At 39.9% G+C, this 11,218-nt stretch overlaps 1 long non-coding RNA gene across 4 annotated transcripts in view; it reads right to left on the reverse strand.

Moving 5' to 3' along the window:
- The window catches only part of LOC140693212 (uncharacterized), an 82,061-nt gene extending 71,523 nt beyond the window's left edge, over nt 1-10,538 (reverse strand). For all 4 annotated transcript variants that reach the window (XR_012068926.1, XR_012068929.1, XR_012068927.1 and 1 more), the window contains exons 1-2: nt 10,272-10,538; nt 7,012-7,180 (exon numbers count right to left, since the gene is read on the reverse strand). This is a non-coding gene — a long non-coding RNA (uncharacterized lncRNA). The remainder of the gene's footprint in view (nt 1-7,011; nt 7,181-10,271) is intronic.
- Nucleotides 10,539-11,218: the final 680 nt, after the last annotated feature.

Genomic DNA, 11,218 nt, shown 5'->3' on the forward strand with positions numbered 1-11,218 from the left:
CCCTCGGTCTTCCCGGAGCACAAGTGCGGAGCGCCGATCAGGGCGGAGAGCGCAGCTGCACAGAGCAGCTGAGCTACCGGTGGCGCAGGTAGAGGGAGAGCGGCCCCCCGCCTGTCGGGCAGGAACACAGCCCCTGACCGAGGTGCTGGGAGGGGGCACGACCGGCCCTCCTGCCTGGCCAGTCTGCAACATCTGACTGCGCCATCCGGAGGGGCAGTGACCCGCCCGCCCGCTGACAGCAGAGGAGAGCTGCACCTGACCCCGTGTTAGGAGGAGGTGCGGTCTGCTTGCCGACAGGTGCTGGGAGCAGTACAGAAGAGGGCGCCAACGGAGGGCCTATGAAAACAAGCTGAGCTTCCAAAACAGGATGAAGACAGAAGGACTTCACATTAAAAGCACACAGACTCCAGGAGAACACCGACAACCCCCCTTTTTTTTTAAAATCTGTTTTTACCTGTTCTATTTTCTATTACTCTCATAATTTTTACTTCTTAATTCATTTCTATTTCTCTTGGGTTTTGATGTCCTGTTATTGATTAGACACAGGTTTCAAATACATCTATTCATCTCCCCCCCTTATATTTTAAAGATTTTAAAAGGACGTCTCAACCCGATTAATTCTCTGCTTCAACTCGCGCATCTATTATTCATTATACACTGTTTCAAACCCTCTTTCTCCCTTCTTGTAAAATTCGTTCTCCCTCTCTTATTTTTTCCTTTTCTTTCCTAAGTTCTATTCCTAAATGGGCATTAGATAGATAAAATACTTAAGATCCAAATTAGACAACTGATACTCCATAAACCACAGTGCCACAGAGGTATGAGCAAGATGAGGAAGCAGAGAAACCTTTCCCAATTAAAAGAACAAGAGAAATCCCCTGAAAGAAAGATCAATGAAATAGATATCGATAGACTACTGGATCAAGATTTCAAAAAAGGAGTGAGCAAATTGCTGAAGGAATTAAAAGAGATAGTGCTTAGAGATATAAAATATGTCAAAAATGAAATTGAAGCTATAAAGAAGAGCCAAGTAGAATGGGTAAACTCATTGACAGAGATGAGGAATGACCTAATAGCTGTGCAAAGCCGAGTAGATAATGCAGAGGAATGAATTAGTGATCTAGAAGACAGGGCAATAGAAAGCAACCATTCAGAAGAACTACAAGATAAGCAAATAAAAAAATAATGAAAATAGCATAAGGGACTTATGGGATAATATAAAGTGTACCAATCTTCGCATAATAGGGTTCCCAGAAGGGGAAGAAGGATCAAAGGGGATTGAAAAGGTTTTTGAAGAAATCATGACTGAAAACTTCCCAAACTTAAAGAAGGAATCAGATATCCAAGTACAGGAAGCTCAGAGGGTCCCAAACAGGAAGAACCCAAATATACCCACACCAAGACATATCATAATCAAGATGGCCATAGTCAAGGATAACGAAATGATTCTAAAGGCAGCAAGAGAAAAGCAAAGATTAAGTTACAAGGCAACCCCCATAAGGCTCTCAGCTGATTTCTGCACACAAATACTACAGGCCAGAAGGGAGTGGCAAGATATATTCAAAGCCCTGAATGAAAAAAAAGATGCAACCTAGGATACTTTATCCAGCAAGGCTATCCTTTAGGATAGAAGGAAAAATAAAGAGTTTCACAGACAAAAATAAGCTGCAGGAGTTTACCAACACTAAACCCATGCTAAAAGAAATACTGAAAGGGCTATTCTAAATAGAAAAGAAGCAGAATGCTACAGAAATGAGAAACTCACAACTGGAAAGGTGATAATTCATGAATTGCAAATAAAGTAAACACGAAATTATAAAAGAAGACATGCAAATCACTGAGAGTGGGAGAGGGAGGCAGGGAAATATAGAATATTTTTTCTTTCTTTTTTAAATGTTTTAACGATAGGATGGGTTTGAGATCATGTTACTATCAGTTTAATACAAACAGTTATAGTAATGGGTTAATAGATTAAAAAAAAGGATAACCACAAGCCAAAAATTTACAAGGGAGTCACAAAAATTAACTAAAATCAATGATAATACAAAGGAAAATTATGAAACCACAAAAGGAAGAAGAAAGGAACAAAGAGGATATACCAATTCAACTGCAAAGATAAGTTTAAAATGGCAATAAACACACATCTATAATTAATTACTGTAAATGTTAATGGACTAAATGCTCCAGTCAAAAGACATAGAGTGGCAGACTGGATAATAAAGCAAGAACCTTCAATATGCTGCATAAAAGAGACCCACTTTAGGGAGAAGGAAACATATAGATTGAGAGTGAAAGGATGGTAAAGGATATTCCATGCACATGGAAAAGCCAAAATAGAAGGTATTTCAATACTGATTTCAGACAAAACAGACTTTAAAACAAAGGCCATCAAGAAAGATAAAGAAGGACATTTTATATTGATTAAAGGAGTGATACAAGATGAAGATATTACTCTCGTTAATATATATTCACCCAATATAGGAACACCGAAGTACATACAAGAATTACTAACAGAGATAAAGGGGGATATTGATGGGGATACAATCATAGTTGGAGATTTTAACACTGCATTAACATCACTAGACAGATCTTCCAGACAGAAAATAAACAAGGCAACAGAGAAATTAAATACTACAATAGAAAAACTAGATTTGGTGGATATTTTCAGAGCATTACACCCCCAAAATAGGATATAAATTCTTTTCAAGCGCACATGGAACATTTTCCAGGATCGACCATGTACTTGGGCACAAAAGAAACCTGAACAATTTTAAGAAGATAGAAGTTATCTCAAGCATCTTTACTGACCACAATGCCATGAAACTAGAAATCAACAACAGTGAAACAAAGGAGAAAAAAAGGAAAGCATGGAGATTGAACAATATGTTATTGAAAAAAACAATGGATCAATGAGGAAATCAAAGCTGAAATTAAGAAATACCTTGAAACAAATGATAATGAAAGCACAACCACTAAAAACCTATGGGACACAGCAAAGGTAGTGCTAAGATGGAAGTTTATAGCGATACAGGCCTTCCTCAAAAAAGAAGAACAATCTCAAATAAAGAAGTTAACCCACCAACTGAATCAATTAGAAAAAGAAGAACAAAAAGCCCAAAAAGCAGCAGAAGGAAGGAAATAATTAAGATGAGAGAGGAATTAAATACAATAGAGATTAACAAGACCATAGGAAAAATCAACCAAACCAAAAGCTGGTTTTTTGAAAAAGTAAATAAAATCGACAAACCTCTGGCCAAACTCACAAAGAAGAAAAAAGAGAGAGCACAAATTAGCAAAATAAGAAAGGAAAATGCAGAAATTACAACAAACAAAATAGAAATACAGAATATCATACGAGAATATTATGAAAAACTACGTGGAAACGAACTGGATAACCTAGAGGAGGTGGACAAGTTTCTGGAAATCTACTGTCCAACAAAACTGAATCAAGAAGAAACTGAACAGTTGAACAATCCGATCACTAGAAAGAAATAGTTATAGCAATTAAAAACCTCACTACAAATAAAAGTCCAGGACCGGATGGCTTCACTGGGGAATTCTACCAAACATACAAAGAAGAACTCATACCAGTCTTTCTCAAACTCTTCCAGACAATTGAAAAGGAGGGAATACTCCCAAACTCATTCTATGAAGCCACCATCACCCTGATACCAAAACCAGGCAAAGGCACTACAAAAAAAGGGAATTATAGGCCAATATCACTGATGAACATAGACGCCAAAATCCTCACCAAAACTTTAGCAAATAGAACCCAACAACACATAAAAAATATTATACATCATGACCAAGTGGGGTTCATCCCAAGGACACAAGGCTGGTTGAACATACGGAAATCAATCAATGTAATACATCATATCAACAAGAGAAAGGACAGAAAACACATGATCATCTCAATCGATGCAGAAAAAGAATTTGATAAAATTCAACATCCATTTATAATAAAAACTCTCGCCAAAGTGGGTATAGAGGGAACATATCTCAACATAATAAAAGCTATATATGACAAACCTACAGCCAGCATAGTACTCAGCGGTGAAAAACACAAAAACTTCCCACTAAAATCTGGGACAAGACAAGGATGCCCACTATCACCACTCCAATTCAACATAGTCCTGGAAGTCCTAGCCACAGCAGTCAGGCAAGAGAAAAAATAAAAGGGATCCAAATTGGAAAAGAAGAGGTAAAACTGTCATTAAATGCTGATGACATGTTACTATATATAGAAAACCCTAAAAGGTACACCAAAAAGCTTCCAGAGCTGATTGAAGAATTCAGCAAAGTAGCTGATTACAAAATTAACGTTAAAAAATCAGTTGCATTTCTTTACACTAACGATAAATCAACAGAAAAAGAAAGTAAAGAAACAATCCCCTTTAAAATAGCACCCAAAGTAATAAAATATCTGGGAATAAATCTAACCAAGGAGGTGAAATATTATACACAGAAAACTATAAACCATTGATGAAGGAAATTAAAGAAGACTTTAAAAAATGGAAAGATATTTCATGCTCTTGGATTGAAAGAATCAATATTTTTAAAATGGTCACACTGCCCAAGGCAATCTACAGATTTAATGCAATCCCTATCCAAATACCCAGGACATATTTCACAGAACTAGAACAAATCATAATAAAAATTATGGAACCATCAAAGACCTAGAATTGCCAAAGCATTACTGAAGAGAAAGAAAGAGGCTGGAGGAATAACTCTCCCAGGCTTCAGAAATACTATACAGCTATAGTCATCAAGACAGCATGGTATTGGTACCAAAACAGACATATAGACCAATGGAACAGAATAGAAAGCCCAGAAATGAACCCACTTACTTTTGGTCAACTCATCTTCAACAAAGGAGGCAAGAATATACAATGGAATAAAGACAGTCTCTTCAGCAAATGGTGTTGGGAAAACTGGACAGCAGCATGTAAAACAATGAAGCTAGAACACTCCCTTACACCATATACAAAAATCAACACAAAATGGATTAAAAACTTAAACATAAGACAAGATACAATAAACCTCCTAGAGGAAAACATAGGCAAAACATTATCTGACATACATTTCAAAAATTTTCTCCTAGAAGAAATAAAAGCAAGAATAAACAAATGGGACCTAATGAAACTTACAAGCTTCTGCAGAGCAAAGGAAACCAGAAGTAAAACAAGAAGAGTACCTACGGAATGGGAGAAAATTTTTGCAAGTGAAACCGACAAAGGCTTGATCTCCAGAATATATAAGCAGCTCATACGACTCAATAAGAAAAATTAAACAACCCAATCCAAAAATGAGCAGAAGACCTAAACAAGCAATTCTCCAAGGAAGACATAGAAATGATCAAAAAGCACATGAAAAAATGTTCAATATCACTAATTATCAGAGAAATGCAAATCAAAACTGCAATGAGGTATCACCTCACACCAGTCAGAATGGCCGTCATTCAAAAATCCAAAAATGACAAATGCTGGAGAGGCTGTGGAGAAAGGGAAATCCTCCTACACTGCTGGTGGGAATGCAGTTTGGTGCAGCCACTATGGAAAACAGTGTGGAGATTCCTCAAAAGACTAGGAATAGACTTATCATATGAACCAGGAATCCCACCCCTGGGCTTGTATCCACACGGAAATCTCCTTCAGGATGACACCTGCACCCCAAAATTCATAGCAGCACTATTCATAATAGCCAAAACATGGAAACAGCCTAAATGTCCATCAACAGGTGACTGGATAAAGAAGATGTGGTATATTTATACAATGGATTTCTTTTCATCCATAAAAACCGACAACATAATGCCATTTGCAGCAACATGGATGCTCCTGAAGAACGTCATTCTAAGTGAAGTAAGCCAGAAAGAGAAATAAAAATACCATATGAGATCGCTCATATGTGGAATCTAAAAAACAAAAACAAAAACAAACAAAAACAAAGCATAAATACAGGACAGAAATAGACTCACAGAAAGAGAATACAGACTTGTGGTTACCAGGGTGGTGGAGGGTGGGAAGGGATGGACTGGGATTTTAAAATTGTAGAATGGATAAACAAGATTACACTGTATAGCACAGGGAAATATACACAAAATATTATGATAAATCACAGAGAAAAAAAGTGACAATGATTGTGTATATGTCCATGAATGACTGAAAAATTGTGCTGAACACTGGAATTAGACACAACATTGTAAAATGTTTATAAATCAATAAAAAATTTTAAAAAAGATAAAATGAATCTTATATAACATAGTGAACAGTAAGGACATCATGAAAAAGAAAACAGATCAATTTTTTTTAAGAACTATACAGAACTTATGGAAACAAAATACAGATATCATTAGGTATATAAAATTCAATGTATGAGTTAAGTAACATTTTAATCTTCAATATCTAGGGTGTTCATTAAAATTCAACAGTAATCTCTAATGTAATTGTTTAAAAGAGAATGAAAATACAGAAGTCAAAATGAAGAATGCAAAATAGGCCGGTCACTATTCTAAGTTCTTCATATATTTTATCACTAAATGCTCACAGTCTTTGAGGTGTATAGTACCACTTTTTGTATATGAAGAAATTGAGTTTCAAAGTGATTAAATATCCTGGTTACATGGTTAGCAAGTGAGGGAATCAATCCCAGATAGGCAGTGTCTAGACGCCTTGCCCTTAACCATGACTGCAAGATATATAACAGGCAGGAGAAAAGCAGAGCAAAGCAAATAGAAATCACAAAACAAGATGCCAGAAATAAGACATTATCACTAATCACAATGTATTTAGATGAAACAAATAATGAGTTAAAAAATTTACAGATTTCATTTACGTGAGACAAAGCATAATTGAAACTTAAAACTGGTTGAAAGCTTAGAAAAATAACAGAAAGACGTCAAAAGTTAGAGCCAGAAAAAGAGACACCTGAGAAATACTAATCAATGGAAAGGTAATCACTCAAGCCTCCCTCAGGTTCATAGGTACCTGAAACCCACCTTGGCCTGACACTTACCAGCTCTGTGCCTGAGCGAAACACTCAGTCCCCCGGAATCTTCGTTCACTCCTCTGTGAATGTAAGGAATCATCCCTCCCTGCATGTGGCCAATTTGTATTGATGCTGTGCCACGAGTACTGGCCAAGACACCTGAGGACCGTCAGTGAACAAATAAGGATCCTTGTCCCTGTAGGAGTGAGGAAGAGCAGAATATAAACTACAGTCGTGACAGTCATGTGAAATATATGGTATTCTAGAAGGTGATAGAAATAATATGATCAGGGAGAGGCAGTTTCTGGGGCAGAGACAAGGGGAAGGCAGTTTCGATTTTAAATTGAGATGGCCAGAGCTGGCCTTACTGAAGACCTTCAGAAGGGGGTGCTAGTTGCTGAGCTACCTCTAACATAGCACCGCACACTGGGTGACGGGAACCACAGAGGCTCACTGTCTCACAGCCCTGGGGGCGGGGAGTCTGCAGGCAGGGTGTCAGCAGGGCTGGTTCATCCTGAGGGCTGGGAGGGAGAGGCTGGTCCAGGCCTCTCTCCTTGGCTTGGAGACGACCATCTTCTCTCCACATCTCATCACGTCATCTCCCATGTACACGTATCTCTGTGTCCACATTGCCCCTTCTTATCAGGACACAAGTCATACTGGATTAGGGCCCACCCTAATGACCTCTTCTTAACCAATTACATCTGCAACAACCCTATTACCAAATGGTGTCATGTTCTGTAGTCCTGGGGGTTCAGCATATGACTTTGACAGAGACCGGCCAGGGCAACAGGCCTGTGGGTGCATGTCTGATGTCCCCAAGAGCCAGCAGGGAGGCCAGTGTGGCTGGAGTGGAGTGAGCCATGGAGAAAACCGGAGATGAGCTCAGCTTGCGGAGGGGGAGGAAAGCTGTAAGGTCACCATAAGGACTCTAGCTTCTTCACTGAGTGAAATGAGAAGCCATTGCAGGATTTTGAGCAGAGAAGATCACACCCAGGGTCTCAATCACGCCTGATTTAGGTGATGAGGATGAAAATATTTAGGCTTTTGAGCTGATAATAGTTAGACTTCATGTTGGACTTTGAATTGATGTTGTAGTAAATGAGACTCTGGAGGGTGTTGGGATGAGGTGGATGCATTTTGCATGTGGGATGGACAAGAACCATTGGGGCAAAAAGAACAACTTGGTAGAATAATGGCCCCCAATATGTCCACGGTCTGATACCTAGTACCTCGGAATATGTCACTGTGCATGGCAAAAGGGACTCTGCAGGTGTGACTGTCAAGGACCTTGGGATGGCAGATCACTGTGGGAAAGCAAACGTCATCACGGAGGTCCTTAGAGGAGACAGGCAGATTGGTCAGAGACAGAGATGTGAAGTGAAAGCAGAAGTCACAGTGACACAGGGCCCTGGGCCAAGGAGTGTGAGCACCTCTGCAAGCTGGGAAAGGTAGGAAGATGAATCCCTCCCAAGAGCCTCGGTGTGGAACGGAGCCTTGGCCACACGTTGGTTTTAGCCCACTGACATTGACTTCGCACTTCTGCACCCTAGAACACTGAGAAAATGGATGTGTGTTACTTTAAGCCACTGAGTCTGTGGTCCTTTGTTACAACAGCAATAGGAAAGGAACTCAGGAACCAACATGGACATGAACCACAGGCTGCCTGCTCTGCTGGCAGGAAGTTCTTTGTCTCGGATCCTGGGGGAGTGTCCTGTCTTCTGGCAGCATCCACAAACTACCTCATGCTAACTTGGCAGCTTGCAGGTGGTCAAATCTTAACCCTGCACAGTTCTTGATATTTAGTTAATAAAAAAGATGGTGTCATCATGGGTATTTTTCCATCTTTTAAATATACTTCAGTCTTCTAATTGAGAGACTGTGTAAATAGTTTTCAATCTTAATAATAAATAACTGTGGTTTTATTTTGTTACTTAAATTACGAATAATAATATTCACATTAGTAAAAGTTATTAAAATCAACATTCTTCAATGAAAATATCAAGTTTCTTTTTGCATGAACATGTATTAACTACAAGAAATGTTCCATGCTTGTTCTACGATTTAGTGTTAGAGTCTTAAAGAATAATATTTTCCTCAAAAGGTATTATGACGAGGGGATTTCTTTTGGTGGAATGGTTCCTACATAAAATTTGATGAATGGCTCAGGCCACTGGGAACCTAGAGATGATAGAAATAAGGAGGCATTATAAACACAGAACAATTTTTAAAGGAATTAAAAAACTTGATGTGTGAAAACAAAGAATCAGAGAATATTCTTGTGAAATAAAAGTATTTCTCAGCATAAGCAAGACACTGGGTGAACAAATCTAAAAGGAAAAAAAACACCCAGAGATTAGCAGCGAGTCATGCATGCAGTGGAACTGATCAAAACCAAGTTGTTTCCAAACCAGTGTACAGGCTTGACGCCTTCATAAATCAAGTCTGTGTGGCACCAGGCCACCTCAAATACATGTTGATGAGATATTTATAAGCTCTTCAACATCCCAGCTCAAAGCCCACACAGGAGTCACACGACTATCACCTACACGTCTGCAAAACACACATCATAGTGAATAGCACTTTTCTTGCTAAGTAGTCGGTGGCAGGGCACTGTGAGCAGATAGAGATACAGGGACACAGGGACACAGAGGCATCTCCCCTCACTCAGCTGAGAACTTCCCGTGCATTCCTGGGCACAAGATTGTCATAATGTACACCATGCATTGATCTTCCTCCTAGGAAAGAAACGACAGTGTTGTCCTCAGGTTTGAGCAAGGGTGGCCGGGGGATCTCAGAAGAGCTGTTTCAGCACAACCAATAGAAATGATGGCCACCGTGACCACGAGAGACGTCCCCTGCCATCTCGGTAGGTACTTCGGTTCCTGACAAAAGCTGGGCTCAATAAAGGGTTGAGTAGGAGGCACAGACCTGAGGGATGCCCCAGCAATAGGCAGGAGGTAGGGCCTGGTTTATACTGCTCTGGGTGTATCCCAGCCTCATCCGAATATGAAATCAGAAATTTGCAAAACAGCAGAGCTGGGATGGATCACCTACTCCAGACTCCTCACCTTACAGTTAAAAGGGTGGCAGCCCTGACAGGCAAAGCAACGTGCTAAAGGCAGAGCGTGGAAGTGGCAGCACCAGATGAAACACACCGTTCCAACCCCCGTTCAAGGCCGCTAACACTGAGTATGGGGCCAAGATTTCCAACTAGGAGAATGAGAAAGTGTAAATACTTTGTTCCCCCCAAAACCCCAAATGTTTTTAAAGGCACAAAAACTCACCTTAAATAGCTCTCTTCTGAAGGGGCACTCTTCTGTCTCCATCTTTCTATCTGTCTCCATTTCTCTCTCTCAGACACAAACACATACAATTTTGTGAATGGGGAATTCCTGCCATACAAAGACAGACTTCACATCTTCAGAAAGACACTTGACAAAGCACATTTCTCAATTCAAGTCTTTGTGTGAGGTCTGAGAAACTGGCTTATCTTCTAGAACAATTGGTGGTTCCAAAATCAGGAGATCATCTTCCCCAAAGGAAGAGTTCTGCTCCGTGTTGATTTAGTTGGGGATGTCACATTTCATGAGCCTGTTCGGCTCCTCCTCTGGCCGCCTGCTGCATCTGATGGATTCCTGGAGCCGAAAATCACTGTCAAGGGCAAAGTTTGAGATGCCAGTTTTGGCCTTGTCCAAGTGGTCCACTTCATTGACGTAGCAGTGAAAGAGGGACCGAGATTCATCACTGCGCTGCCAGAGAATACCTTGGGCACCACTGGTCTTCCAAAGTCTGACACAAAGCTTTTCAGTCTGAATCTCTTCTCGGGAGACTCTGCATTGTTATAAAGAAAACCAAAATAAAATATCGCTCACACTCTAGCTCGGTGACCTGAAGAATCATAGTTTTTGCCATCTACTGAGTGCAAGTCCCTGCACATAGCACGCTTACAAGCACTGGAAGTGAGAGACATCATTTCTGAACACATAAATTTAAACCCAAGGCAAAGTCTCAAGTGAGGGCCCTTGGACCATCCTGAAAAGACATCGTTCCCTGAGAATCCTCAATATTGCTGTATCACACAACACTCTTTCTCAATGCGACACTCAGAACATCTTCATCAGAATTAGTTAAAGTACTTCTTAAAATGCAGAATTCTGGGGTACACTCAGCGTCTTCAGTGGTAGGGACAGGTAGTCTGTATTTTCAGAGTCGCCAAGATAACTAAAAACGC

This window comes from Vicugna pacos, unplaced genomic scaffold, assembly GCF_048564905.1.
Source record: "Vicugna pacos unplaced genomic scaffold, VicPac4 scaffold_19, whole genome shotgun sequence".
Classification (NCBI taxonomy): Eukaryota; Metazoa; Chordata; class Mammalia; order Artiodactyla; family Camelidae; genus Vicugna; species Vicugna pacos.